Source organism: Hippopotamus amphibius, chromosome 1 (assembly GCF_030028045.1).
Source record: "Hippopotamus amphibius kiboko isolate mHipAmp2 chromosome 1, mHipAmp2.hap2, whole genome shotgun sequence".
In the NCBI taxonomy this organism is placed as follows: Eukaryota; Metazoa; Chordata; class Mammalia; order Artiodactyla; family Hippopotamidae; genus Hippopotamus; species Hippopotamus amphibius.
The window spans coordinates 232,120,485-232,136,153 of NC_080186.1; positions in this window are offsets into that span (position 1 = coordinate 232,120,485).

The window sequence follows — 15,669 nt, forward strand, 5'->3', positions numbered from 1 at the left end:
AAGCCTTAAGAACACTGGGACTTGGGCTTGGTTCTGTCAGAGTATATTTAGTGCTAAAAATCAAAATCCAACAGAAGCTCTTTTTTACAGAACAACGATGGGGAAACAAGGCAACTGGGTTCGTAAATCAATTCAAAGTGGCACGTTTTAAAACTAAGTATTAAATTATAGAGCACTTGCTATAGTACAAATATAGACCCAACAATCAAACTGAAAGAAGTTAAGAGTTCTGCTTCCAGGCATTAATTCAAGGTGGTATCTGTAGACTGCTGGATGCGGTAGAATGGGCTAGTGAATCAATACCCGATATTTTTAAAAAAGTGCATATTTAGAACATGTTTTTGTAACTAAAAGCCACCATGGAAAAACTTTTCTAGTAGACTTTTACTTCCCTTCTTGTTGCTGGCAGATGCTCAGTGTTCACTGTCATTGCTCTCCTAATTAATGTCTCAGATATTGTCAACAATATGGATAAAAAAATTGGACCGAAGTTTTTTGCTGGGGGTATAACCACTGACCTAGTTGAAAACCCATTGGGCTGAGAATATTCACATCTATATTTAGATTGAATTTAACCAAGTCACCTAAGCCCTGGGTGCCTCAATTTCTCCATTTATAAAGTATAAATTACTTACAGATGTAACCAATATCAGAAGAATTGCTTACAGATAAAATTAGGTAGTGTTATGTGGGAGAAATTTTCACAGTGCCTCTTGACTATTTTCTGTACACAAAAGACATTGTATATACCCCTTACCTCAGCTGTTCCTTCTTGTTACACAAACAACAAAAATCTCATTAGAATCCCTGGAAAAAGAGATGCCACTTCTGAAAAATATGAGTGAGAGTTTTAAAAACACAACATTGCAAAGGAAATGATTCATGCCAAAAATAAAAAGTGCAAGGTTATACTATAAAAATGAATTCTTGGATCCAAACCTTGAGATGTTCTTTCACATAATGGGAGCCTAATTTTGGGGTGTGAGGAGACGAGGAGCTACTTAGTTCCTCTCTTGAAACTTCATTGTAAATATGAGACTGGAGCATGGAGGTGTGTGTTGAAAGGGATCGAGAAGGATGCTGAACAAAGAAGTCTTGCCAACTAAGCCACATGGGCTGGGAAGGGGCCCCCAGGGGCCTCTGGCTTAACTATGTCCTCTTTGGAAATGCCCAACTCACAGCTCCAGCCATCTCTCTGCAAACTCCCTCCTGCCTGAGGCTCTCTGGAATGCCAGATGCCAGGCCTCTCATCCCTCCCAGTGGCTCCTGGCATTTCTACCGCCTGCTTGATGTGGGGATTGCGTGCCTGCTCAGATCAGCTAGGTCAGCTCTGGGAATCCTGGGTCCTTCCACTCTCATCTCCCTGACCCCCTGCTGCAATTCCCCTCTCCCCAGCAGTCTTTGTTTCTATCATCTCTCTGCTCCACAAGCAGAGTAACAACTTTTCACATGAAAGCGGCACTCCAGCACAAAACATTTGGTCCTGATCAAGAGTCTTCCTCCTGGTGGGCCATCTGCTCAGTAACCACCTGCTATAGAAATGCAGAGCCAGTATTTCTAAAGAACACATTTTAAGTATGACAAGTTTTTATGTGGGCTGTAGTCCACTCTGGTGGTTCTCAAAGTGTGACCCTGGAACCCCTGCGGGTCCCTGAGAACCTGAAGATTAGACCCGCAGGGAGTCTGCAAGGTCAGAGCAATGTTTATAATAATAGCAAGAAGTTACCTTTTCGACTGTATTGACGTTTGCACTGATGACACAAAAGCAATGGTGGGTCAAGGTACTAGCGCCTTAACACAGATCAAGACAGTGGCACTAAATCGTACTGGTTGTTGTATTTATTCTTCACCACCATGTGGTTGGTGCAATTTTTTAATATTCTGTGTGATGATATGGGAAGTCTGATTCTTAAAGTGTTTCTCTCATCAATGACAGTACGTTGTCTTGAAAAAAAGAACTTCTGAAATTGTTTGAATTAGAACTTTTTTTTTGGAACACCATTTTTAATTGAAGGAATGACTGACAGACAAACCATGGATATTCAAATTTGAGTATTTGGCTGATACTGTTTTCCAAAAGTAAACAAAGGGGAAGTGCCACTTTTAGGAAAACAACCGGTGGTATTTTGCTGATGTCAAAACCTGAGATTTCAAGCAAAAATTAAAATTCTAATACTGTGTCCATCACTGTACGCTTGATAGCTTCCCAATATCTAGAGATTTTATGAGGTCAGTGTCATATTAATATTAATATTATATGCCAGCATTTTTTACTATATATTAACAAGTGTAAATTTTTGTTATTGCGTAAAGAAATGTACTAACAATTTGGAAGATTTCCATAACTTCAGTGAACTAACCTTCCTAGGACTTCCTTGGTGGCTCAGTGGTTAAGAATCTGCCTGCCATTGGAGGGGACAGGGGTTCAAGCCCTGGTCCAGGAAGATCCCACATGCTGCAGAGCCCATGCACCACGCCTACAGAGTCTGTGCTCTAGAGCCCGTGAACCACAACTATTGAGCCCATGTGCCACAACTACTGAAGCCCAGGTGCCTAGAGCCTGTGCTCAGCAACAGGAGAAGCCACCACAATGAGAAGCCCACATGCTCCTCAACGAAGAGTAGCCCCTGCTCATCACAACTAGAGAAAGCCTGCACGCAGCAATGAAGACGCAACTCAGCCAAAAATAAATTTAAAAACAAACATTTCCTAAATGACAATGTGCAGTGTTACATTATAACATGGGTAAAAGATCCATGAACGTGCATAAGATCAATGAATTTTAATGTAACAATATGAAAAGTTTATTGATAGTATTAAATTTACACTGCAACTAATCTTCAGAAAAACATTTATTGAGTTTTGGTATAATATCAAAAAGGAATATCCACAATTATCAGCAAAAGTTACTAAAATGCTCTTTTCCAACTGTATGCATGCATGAGGGTGGAGCTTTTTCATTACTTCAACCAAAACAACGTGTCAGAACAGTTATGTTCTGTGCTCAGCTGTATTCTATTAAGCCAGACATTAAAAAGACACGAAGATGTAAAACAATGCCACTCTTCTCACTAATTTTATTTTTTGCCTTGGAAAAGAGTTTTTTTTATTATAATGTTATTTATTTTAACGTAATGGATTTATTTTTTAATGAATAAATATTTAAAAATTTTCTGTTTTAATTTTTAACACAGTACACATTGATAGACACAACTTGCGTAAAAACAAGCTCTTTGGGATCTTCAATAATCTAAGAGTATGAAAAGATCCCAAGAGCAAAATACTTGAGAAGCCCTAGTCTATTAGAATAATCAGTTGAATTCTACAAGGTAATCGTGAAGTCTGGAAATATGGCAAGTATAATAATAAATGATGTTCGTATTACAATATCTGTGTTTTCTGTGTTGTCCCTCATCAGTAAAGCATTGTCCAGTGCTCTGCGCAAAATTGCAAAGAGCCTGTGCATTAACCCCAGCATTTCCATCGATCTCCCCACCTGCATCCGCGATGAGCGGCCGCAGGTGATTTCTGACTCTGCTTTTCAATAAATGAACCTGTGCCTTTAGCATAACCCAAAAGAAGTAGTCAAGGGGGCTCAATCTGTAAATAAATAGGTATACTTATGTTCAATACTTAATGGCCATCCTGCAGCTCTGACCCTACTCAGGATGCAACCTTTATCTTTGCCATTTTCTCTCTATATTTGTGAGGATAAAGAAAATGAAAGGAAATGTACTTTAGGCCCTTATAACTAATCACATTGATTAATGATGTAATTGCTTTTCTTTGATTTTTTGGTAGTGTTTTATGTATAATTGCTAATTTTAAAAGAACTGTCATTCACTTTTCTGTACTGTTAGGAAAACTCTTGTTCCCCTACCTTAAGAAAATAAATCTTTAGTGCCTTTAGATCCTGAGAAATACGTGCTATATGAATCCAGGTGAATAAGCCATTGGCCTCTGGCAAGCAAATTGCCTCTGAATTACATTTTATTGAGGAATGTCTTTTTGAATTCGTGACTCCGATCAGTAAAAGCTGTAATTTAAGACCACAAATGGGATTGAAATACATTGGGCTTTCTGTTTTCTAACTTGACACTATCAATATTTTTTAGCCCTTTTCTCCGTTGACCCACCCAGAGTATGAGCTCTGTGACATTTGCACAGCAAGTGAACAGAAGATTCCTGATTCAGTGTGACCTCCTTTTGAGCTATTAGTATTTTGTGTGTATATAGAGCCCTTCTACTTGCTGATGAAGTATCAAGCCCAGGAAGGAAGAACCTAGTTTTTGTGGCGAGAACTAAGTCATTTGGAAGGGAATTCAATTGCCTTAGAAACGAAAATGTGCTGATACTCTCCAAGCCCCAGCTTTTTATTTTCAGGCCTGCATTACAGCCAGCTATTCTCCAAAAAGAAACTTTAGCACACCCCTAGATTTTAGCCCTGCTGATATTAACTACCCTGAGTGGCTAAACTGAACTGAGTAATTCAATAGAGGCACTAGTGCACTTTCACTTAAACATTGCAGATGCTTTGCCAAATATCAACATTTTTTTTCTTGAAAGCAATTAGTAGCATGCCCATATGTTTCTAAGGACTGCTCCAAATGAGCATGGATAAAGACAGGAGGAGAATGATTGCTGTAAGAAAGGGGCATGCTTCCAACGTACTGTAGTTCCGTCAAGCTCTTTGGAGCAGCCCTTTTTGACACCATTTATGACTGGGATTAGCAATTACAATTAAAGCTAGCAATTGAACATCATGGTGAACAGGATTCTGGAGTCAAACTGCTACTTACTTTGTGGCTTTGGACATATTTTATTTTCTGAGTCTGTTTTTTTTTTTTTTATTGAGGTATAGTTGAGGTACAATATTATATAAGTTTTAGGTGTACAGCATAGTGATTTGAGTCTGTTTTCTGTGAGTTGATGATAGTAATACCTGTCTCACACGGTGGCTGTAAGGATTTAATGAGAGAACCCACGTGACACATCTGTGGAACAGAGCTTGGCACAGAGTTAAGGAATCATAAAAGTTAGCTGTATGCATGTATTATTATAATTATCCTGTTTGGAAGAGCAGGGTACAGATTCCAAAGAACAATTGACCTAGGATATTTGTCTAAAATTTTCAGTTTGGACTAAGGACCGTTCATGCCTCCGAAATCATAGGCTGATGAAAAATTAGTGAATGCTACACATAGCCCTATGTTATTTAAAACTTTCCTGGATCTGAAAAAAAAACAAGCTCCGCAGTGGGATAATTATGCCTGAGATCTGCTTACTCATGATCAACTACTCTCATTTAGAGAAATTTACCATTTGATTCTGAAGAGGAGTCCAGTGTGCTGGTGTTACACTGGAGGAGATAGAGGACCTCTCTCTTTGGCAATGGGGTGGATCCCATTTGTGCCCATTCTGGGAGTATTATATCTCCTGAAGTTTTAATTTGGTTAACTAGATTGGCACCTTGTGGCCCGCCGGACAGAACAGATCCTAAACAATGCTGGCAAGAAATCTTCTCCTGGTTTTTTTTTTTTTTTCTTTTCCAATTTTACGCAATTAATCAGTCATCTCATGGTAGGTGAAATTATTAGCTCCCAGCCTAGGATTATCCTGGAATTTACAAAATAGACAGTTTAAGGGCTATGTAATTAAGTGAAGTAACTTGCCATCAATGGAAATTTGTGCAATAGCAACTCCTAATTCACAACTCTTTTGGGGAAGAGGGATTAGTAAAACTATGCATTTATTATGAACTTTGACAGCTGAGTCAAAGTTTCCAATATAGGCTTTTTAAAGAAGTCGTAGTCTTTGTGAGGTATCTTCAACAACGGTTTGAGTTTAATTGTTTAATTTTGGTTTATGGTAATCTATCAAACAAATTGTAAGGTGATGAATTTTTCGGTTAAGATAATCAAGGCTGGCTTCAGGCCTTTATCTAGGAGAACATGATTAAGAAAACTGTCAAGTGAAAGATAATATGTGTAGAATGTTATCATTTTTTCCATCCTGCTACTCACAGTGTGTCTGTGCATCTGCAGCACAGGCATCACCTGGGAGCTTCTTAGAAGTAGAGACTCACCCCAGACCAACTGAACCAGAATTTGCATTTTAATAAGATCTCTAGGTAATTTGCATGCACACTAAATTTGAGAAGCACTGTTTTAGATCACAGGAAACTAATCAAATAATTAGAGAGCTGGCCTTCAGCCTTTAGTACCTTATTCTAGCTTCTCATCATTCTACCTGACAGGGTCAGAATAATTTTAAGAGAACCGTTCTATCGAAATTTATAACAAATCAACCAAAATTCAGCTGAGACATTTCAAACATATAGAAAAGTACAGAAACTAATGTAATAGACTATCTGTAAACCTACTACTGGGTTTTAAAAGATTTTAACTTTAGTATTTTGCCATATTTGATTCATCTCTCTTTCCTCCACTAGAAAAAAAAATTGTTGTGATACAATATACATAACACCAAAATGATAATTTTAACCCTTTTGAGTGTACAATTAGTGACACTAAGTACATTCACATTGTGTGACACCACTTTCCATCTCCAGAATGTTTTTATCATCCCAAAGTGAAATTCTGTACCCACTGAACCACAACTCTCCCATCTAAGTAACTTATATAATTGGAATCATACAGTATTTGTCCTTTTGTGACTGGCTTATTTCGCTTAGCATAATGTTTTCAAGAGTTATCCATGTTGTAGCATGCATTGGAATTTCATTCCTTTTTAAGGCCAAATACTACTCCATTCTGTGTGTGTATCACATTCTGTTTATCTGTGTATCTGCCAATTGACATTTGGGTTGTTGCCACCTCTTGGCTATTGTGAGTAATGCTGTGATGAGTGTTGGTGTACAAATAACTGTTCAGTCCTTGCTTTCACTTTTGTGTGTGTGTGGGTGGCCGGGTGGTATATACACCTAGAAATGGAATTGCTGGATCACGTGATAATTCTGTTTAATTTTTTGAGGAACCAACATGTGGTCTTTCACAGTGGCTGCACCATTTTACATTTCTACCAGCAATGCATCAGGGTTCCAACTTCTCTACATCTTCCCCAACACTTATTGTTTTGTCTTGTTTTTAAAAGGAAACATCCTGGTAGATTTGAAGTGGTATCTTGTGTTTTTGATGTGCATTTCCCTAGTGATTAGTGATGCTGAACATCTTTTTATGTTCTCATTGCCCATTAGTATATCTTCTTTGGAGAACTATCTATTCAAGTCTTTTGCCCATTTTAAAATTGGATTTGGTGTTGACTTGTAAGAGTTCTTTATATATTCTGGGTATTAATCTCTTATCAGGTATGAGTTTCAAATATTTTCTCCCATTCTGTGGGCTGCCTTTTCACTCTCATTTTGTGTCATTTGATACACAAATTTTTTATATTAAACAGTTAGATTTATTAACCATATTTCTATCACTTTGTTCAACTTTGTTTCTTATATTTCATAAGTTTCTCTGATCCTACTTTCTTATTTTTAAAAAATTTTTAAAACATTTTATTGGAATATAATTGCTTTACACTGTTGTGCCAGTTTTTGCTGTACAACAAAGTGAATCAGCTGTATTTATACATATATCCCCATATCCCCTCCCTCCCTCAACTCCTTCCCACCTTCCTTATCCCACCCCTCTAAGTCATCACCTATCATCAAGTTGATCTCCCTGTGTTATGCAGCAGCTTCCCACTAGCTATCTATTTTACATTTGGTAGTGTATATATGTCAATGCTACTCTCTCACTTTGTCCCAGCTTCCCCTTCACCCCCCACCACCCGCCATGTCCCCAAGTCTGTTCTGTACATCTGCATCTTTATTCTTGGCCTGTCACTGGGTTTATCAGTACCATTTTTTTAGATTCCATATATATGAGTTAGCATATGGTATTTGTTTTTCTCTTTCTGGCTTACTTCGCTCTGTATGACAGACTCTATGTCCATCCACCTCACTACAAATAACTCAATTTCATTCCTTTTTATGGGTGAGTAATATTCCATTGTATATATGTGCCACATCTTCTTTATCCATTCATCTGATGATGGGCATTTTGGTTGCTCCCATGTCCTGGCTATTGTAAACAGTGCTGCAATGAACATTATGGTGCATGTTTCTTTTTGGATTATGGTTTTCTCAGGGTATATGCCCACTGGTGGGATTATTGGGTCATATGGTAGTTCTATTTTTAGTTTTTTAAGGAACCTCCATACTGTTTTCCATAGTGGCTGTACCAATTTATATTTCCACCAACAGTGCAGGAGGGTTCCCTTTTCTCTGCACCCTCTCCAACATTTATTGTTTCTAGATTTTTTTGATGATGGCTGTTCTGACCAGTGTGAGGTGATACCTGGTTGTGGCTTTGACTCGCATTTCTCTAATGATTAGATACACAAAATTTAAAATTTGGATGAAGTCTAATTTATTTTTTCTTTTGTTACCTATGCTTTTGGTGTCATATCCAAGGAGTCATTGCCAAATTTGATGCCATAAAGCTTTTCTCCCATACTTTCTTCTGAGAGTTTTATAGTTTTTATTTTTATGCTTAGGTCTTTAATCCATTTGGGGTTAATTTTATATAGTTAGTTTTATATATAGTGTAAATTGTGAGTCCAACATCATTCTTTTGCATGTGGATATCCAGTTTTACTAGTTTTCCCTTTTCTTTTGTTGAAAAGACTATCTTTTGCTTCATTGAGTGATTTTGGCACTCTTGTCAAAAATTATTTGACCAAATACACAGGGGAGTTTATTTCTGGGTCCCTATTCTATTGTACTGGTCTATATGCTTGTCTTTATGCCAGTAGCATACCGTTTTGATTACTGTGAAAAAAGTTTTAAATCTAGCTCAAGAGGAAAGACTTACTTCAGCTCTTCTATCTGTCCCCAGAGATGAGCCTTTGTGATATTGACATGCATAATTTCCATGAATGTTTCCATACATGTATTACGTGTTTGTATGTAACCATTTGTAACTTATCTTGCACGTTTTAAGTTTCTTACTTAGATACTAGTGCTGTGGTCTGAGTATTTGTGTGCCACCTCCCTCAAATCCACATGTGGAAATGTTAACCCCCCCAGGATAATGGTATTAGCAAGTGCAGGCTTTAGGAAGTGATTCGGGTCCTGAGGGCAGGGCCCTCCCAAATGGGATTAAAGAGGCTCCAGAGAGGTCCCCTGCCCCTTCCATGTGAGATCACAGTGAGAAGCTGGCAATCTGCAACCTGGAAGAGGGTCTCTACCAGAACCCGACCACGTGGGCATCATGATCTTGGACTCTCCAGCCTCCAGAACTGTGAGAAATACATTTTGGCGTTTATAAGCCACCCGGTCTGTGGTATTTTGTTGTAGCAGCCTGAACGAATTGTGACAATTAGCATACTAAACACAGACTTTTTCAGTTTGCTTTCTTTCCTTCAACAGTATTTTGAGACTTGTCCATCCTGAAATGTGTACATCAATTCATTCGTCTTATTTACCGTTTATCATTCTGCTATCTTCACATTGACTCAAAACATTAAATCCATTTCTCCCGTGAGAAGTTTCAAAAAAATAGCTAACAGCACTGCCACAAACATTTTTGCGCGCATCTCACACAAACAAGAATTTTTCTAGGTTAGAAAACTAGAAGTGGAATTGGTATCATAGAGTAGGTTGGTAAGTGATAACTTTTAACAATGTAAGCTGGGCACGAAGTGGATATAAACAGTAAAGGACTACTTATTGAAACTATCACTAGTTACTTGGTTAGATTATGTGTCATTTCCACTGGATTTATTCTAAGGGCTGCTGTTTTTATTGTGAAGATGTGATGATGGCTGAGTTTGACCATCTCTTGTCATCATTTGGTTACATGGCTGAATCTTCTAGGAAGCAGGCTTTCCAGTGGATCACTGCCAGCCTTGGCCTTACAGCTTCCCAAAGTATTTTGTCACTTGTTAGACAACTTGAGATAATGATATTCTAAGTCAAATCAAATTGGTTTCAGAGTCCTGAAATGGTAAGTACAAAGGAATCCTCAATTTTGAAAAATGTTTTTTTAATCAGGAATCTGAATTAAGATACAGAGGTTATTATAGAAGCAGATAACTGAGAGGCTGTTGTTAACCGAAATCAGTTAACATCTTACTCTTCCAAAAATGTGTTTGGCAGTTGGCAGAGGGACTGCATAAAGGACCTTATTCTTAGCTCTAACATGAAGTCACTGATCTGGATGCTGGGCTGGCACACAAGACTGTCCTCTCACCTGGATGGCTGGTCATCAAACAATGAGAACTGATCGACTATACACCAACCTTTAGAATGGGCCTCAACGGAGAGTTCTTTGCAAGCCCTACTTTAAACTTCATTAGATGCTTTCATGTTAAAATAAACACTCCAAACCAGCCAAAGGCAACCAAAATAAAACCAGACAAAACCTGTTCTGTGTGGAGAGTGAAAATGGTAGTTACCAGAGGCTGGGGAGTAGGGGAAAAAGGAGATATTGATCAAAGGATATAAACTTTCAGTTATAAGATGAATAAGTTTTGGAAACCTAATGTATAGTATGGTGACTGTAGTTAGCAATTTTTAAGTATATATTATTGGTTTTTAAAAAAAATTTTAAATTTTATTTTTATTTTATTTTTGGCTGCATTGAGTCTTCATTGCGGTGCATGGGCTTCTCATTTACAGCATTGTTAAGAGTACATCTCAGGTGTTCTCAGCACACACACACACATACAAAAACAGCTCCCCCCCCAAAAAAAAAAACATAACTATGGGAGGTGATGGATGTGTTAATTAGTTTGATTGTGGTAATCATTTCACAATATATAAAAGCATTACTTTGTTTACCTTAAGTATATACAATTTTATTTGTTAAAAATAACAAATTAAAAAAATTTTTAAAAAACCCCAAAGACCTATTCTGTTTAAATCATGATTTTTAATAATATTGCTATTGGCTTTTACAATTCCATAGATTTTATTGAATCTTTTGATTGTTGCACTCCTGGGTCAATTGCAACAGAAAATATCATTTTATATATAAAAATCAGAACAAAATCTTTAGAAACTAAAATAGATGTTCAAAAGCAAAGTCGTTGAAGTTGCCAGGATACATCATTGCTCATCCCATCCCACATCAGGCTATTTTTCATCCCAGAAATAAGTAGACCTGTCCATGACGCAGAAGGCCATTAGGAGATGTCTCGTTTGAACTGGAGTCAGTATATCAGCAAGATTGCTTGTTTGAACCAGAAGGCCTGGGATTGAAGCCTTGATTCTGTCATTTGCTATTTGGACGATCGTGGGCAAGTCTCTCAACTTGTCTGAATTCTCAATTTTCTCATCTATCAAAAGGTGATGACAAAACCATGTGTACCTCAAAGGAGTCAACAAGATGGTGCATGGAACTGTTGTTAAGGGAGGGTAAAATCTGTAAATTGTCACATAGACATTAATGATTCCCTAGTAGTCACTGAATGCTCAGGTCCTGAGCGAGAGTAGTATGTTTGTTACTTGTTGATTATGTTATAGGTATGAAATGTCATGTTCTGTTTCTTCTCTTATTTTCTTTGAGATTTTGACTTTTGCCTACTTCAATTTTGCTAACCATGATGCAATTCATGGACCTAACTCAGACAGATTGATAAGGGATTATATTACGAATTGGGGCCATGACCTTGGAAAAATAATCTGACCAATGGAGGTTGTTATGGTTTGTTTTTTTTTTTTTTTTTTTGGTTTGGCTGAAGTTTAACCAGTTGTTTGGATAAGACATTCAAGAATTTTGAGATAAAGGCAGTTAAGTCCCCAGCTCTTCATCCTGTGAAGTCCACATGGTGTCAGGTCTTGGCTGACGGCTGCTCACACTATAACGAGTCACGGATTATGATCCTGACAAATTAAACTGTATTAATCCTGGACGTTATTCATTAGATGCGATGAACACAAAGCTCTTGTGAAATGAACAATACATGTATCACATGAAACATGACAAAGGATCAGACGTTCCACTAGGATGTTTTGATATAGCTAGTTTGGAGAAATCCATTTTGTCAACCATCCTCCCCCACCCATACCCGCCAGCAAAGGTCTATGATTCAGCACAGGATTTCCTGTATGCTACCAGAAGCATCTGTGACTCTTTTTTTTTTCTTTCCAATTCTAAATTTCCCCATTTGGGCCTTTCAACTCTTGCACACATTCTTCCCGAGCCCCACATATTGTATGTGCAGGCTCTGCCTAGCAGAAGGGCACCTGGCTAAAGGGAAGAGTGAGGGCTGAAACCTAGCCCTGTGCCTCCTCCTAAATTGCGTAAGGTTGTATGGCTAGCAGAGGCTCTGTTGTCTTTTTTTTTTTTTAGATCTTTATTGGACTATAATTACTTTACACTGTTGTGCCAGTTTCTGCTGTACAACAAAGTGAATCAGCTGTGTTATACATATATCCCCGTATCCCCTCCCTCTTGAGCCTCCCTCCCACCCTCACAATCCCACCCCTCCAGGACGTCCCCAGTCATGAAGCTGATCTCCCTGTGCTATGCAGCAGCTTCCCACTAGCTATCTATCTTACATTTGGTAGTGTGTATATGTCAGTGCTGCTCTCTCACTTTGCACCCTGCCCCCCAAGTCCGATCTCTGCATCTGCATCTTTACTCTTGCCCTGCTACTGGGTTCATCAGTACCATTTTTTAGATTCCATATATATGCGTTAGGGTATACTATCTTATTGTCTGTCTTATTTACATTCTCCCCCATACCCTAATTTCCATCCTCAGGCCTTTAAGCTGCCTCATTACCACCCATCAACCTGATCTCCTTCTAGTAACTCTCTTACTCTCTTGCGCCTCTCCAGCTGTCCCAAGGCCATTCCAAAGCTCCCTCACTCTCTTGTTTCCAAAGAACCTCTTCTAACTCCAATACCTCTTATAAGATATATTCAAGTGTATTTTTAATAGCATCATTCAAAGCACATGAGATAAAATAAACTTCACTGGTTCGATGATATTCATGACTTCAAAAACAATTTAAAAGAGGAAAGCTAGGTTGAGTTGAAATGTCAAATTATCAAAAGCAAAACAGGAAACAAATGTTTGCTCAGGCAACCGTTTCCTACTGAGGGCTCTCTGTGGAACGTGGTCTATGAAGGGTTCACTGTTCAGCCTTAAACAGATTGAAGGGATCCGTGGGGGAAGTAGCACCAAAGCCAAGGGCTGCCTGGAAGTGCTGTGGAGCGCCAGGCCCCTGAGCTGCTGTGGAAAGTCAGGCTGTGAAGGCCTCCGTGTTTGTGGGGAAGGGAAGTCTTTGAAAGCTGTCTTTTTAACAGGATGAATGTGAAAGCCACTAGGAGGGGAAAAAAAAAAAAGGCAGCACAAAACTGCCACTTGAGCATTGCTTCCTGTCCACGTCGCTCTAACTCTTTGCTGACGGTTATTCTTAGGCCTTCTTTGGCTTCAAAGTTTTCCTCTTTTCTATTTTTGGTAGCAGAATATGGATTTAGATCTGTGTTACCCCTCTCCACTACTAATCCGTGTCCCGAAGACAGTAGGGCTGCTGTTTTCTGCCAGGGATCAGTTCTCTTTCTTTTCAGCACCTCTAAATGATTTTTAATATTAAGGACACAGATTTATGGGAAGGAGTCATTGAGTTTTCAAACTGATTTGTAGTCTCCTAATTTGCACATTCCTTTCTCCAGCCGGGGCATCTCAGAGATCATCTCCAGTAACGGGGGCTTGACTTCTGTGATGAGTGAGAGAATCCAGGTTGGTAAAACAGATGGCCGTTGAATGACCAAAAAGTAAGCAAGGATGATTTGCATTGGAGTAACATGTAACTGATTAAGCACAATCCCACTCTGGAAAGAAATAACTGCTGCCTATGTAATCTAAGATTAGCTTAACCTATATGGACTGCAACAAAAAGCTACATGTTTTTGGAATGCTCTGGAATGCTGAGGACCCCGACCTGTGCCAAGGAAAACAGGTTGTGTCAGAGCAACAGTTCTACTTTCACGGGTGTTTAATTTCATGCTGTCTGATTTTATTTCTTGAATCACTTCTGCTTTTCCTGATTTCACAACCACCTAGCTTTGCTGGACGACAAATAATAATGGCAACCTTGCCTGGGTTGTCTTTTATATCCAGATGACAACTCTTTTTTCAAGAAAAAAGAAGCATCAAGCCCTGGGTCCTCTCATGAAAAGATGGGGCTGCCCACTCGGCTGAGAGCAGAACTGGGGCTCAGGAATGCTGCCCCCTCAGCCCAGCTGCCTCTGCCCACGTGGTCTTACTCAGGGCCTCCCTCTGGGCTTTAAAAGGGGGACAGTCTTATGCACGAGGAGGCTTGCTGGGGCATCGAGCCTGCTGCCCCACCACCGCCGGTTATCCACACGCATCTGGTTTGACCTTCACAACCCTCTAGAAACCATGAACCCACGCTTCATGAATATTCTGCGTGTGCCATTGATTTTACTTTGTTTTGCATAGAGCAAAACGCACAGGAGCATATCGGGATTGGGGGGAGGGGTGGAATTTTGAGAATTAATTCTAGGCACTTTGCAACTGGATAGTTAACAAGGGAAGAAAAAAAAAAAGCCCACCCTAATCTAGGTCACATGGTGGGTTTCCAGCACGAAAGAAGGGGTTTTAAAATATATTTTACATAATGGATCTGAGCGGCAAGCAGCATTATCTGCTAAGCGACTGTCCTGACAGTGAGCTGAAAAGCTACATAATAGAGTGAAAAAGGAAGCCTTCCTTACGTCTTCTCCAGAGCGTTTTCACCCTGCGGAATTTTTTGGAGGGGTTATTTTAAACGCGTCCCAGTGTCAGACTTGTTCAAAAAGAGAGCATTGTGTCTCTCAAGAGGAGGGGGATGTGTTCCCTTGCTCTCTCTTTTTTTTTCAGTGGAGCAAAATGCTAACTCTTAACAGACCATCTAGCCTTTTCTGTACAGAATATGTCCTCCCTCAGAATTCCTATGCAAATATTCAAACTCCCGGACTGGGAGAAGGTTAAAAGGAACTGAAAAAAGTCTATCGTGGCTCTTTCTGAGATGCACTTCCACACTTGGCAGGATGAGGTGTTCATAGCAGGTGCTGGATTGGCTATAAATGGACAATGTATAAACAGAGCTGACAACTGGGAAAACAGAGCAGTGGGGAATGCTGGCATTCCAGGGGCCAGCGGTTGATTTCCTATCAGATGGTCCTCAGCATGGAATTATTGATAGCCGCTGCTCTGAAAGAAAGCCAGTTGGCTGGTGCATAAAAGGGCCGTACCTCAATGCAAGCCTGATCTGCTGCTAGATATTTTAAATAGATCAGTGCAAATTAGCTTCTTCAGGTTGGTATTTCCTTAATGAGCAGTTTAATTGCAAAGTCTTCTCCCCCTCCACCTTGACTGAATCTAACACTCTTCCCTCTCTGTAATGCCTGATGACTGGGTCCTGGGAGAAGCCTGACTGAAACAAAAGAGGAGCCTGAGGGCAGCGGGGGAGGATTCAGAGCAGCCTGTCGTGCCCAAGGCCAGCACAGAACCTGGCCAAGGCAAGTCACGTGTGCAGCTTAAGGCAGCATCTTTGGCCGTGTGTCCTGGGGGAGAGAGGAGCAGGGCCTTTGAGCACCGAGCCCTCTCATTTCTCTTTTGCTGTTAGTCAAGGGCTGCC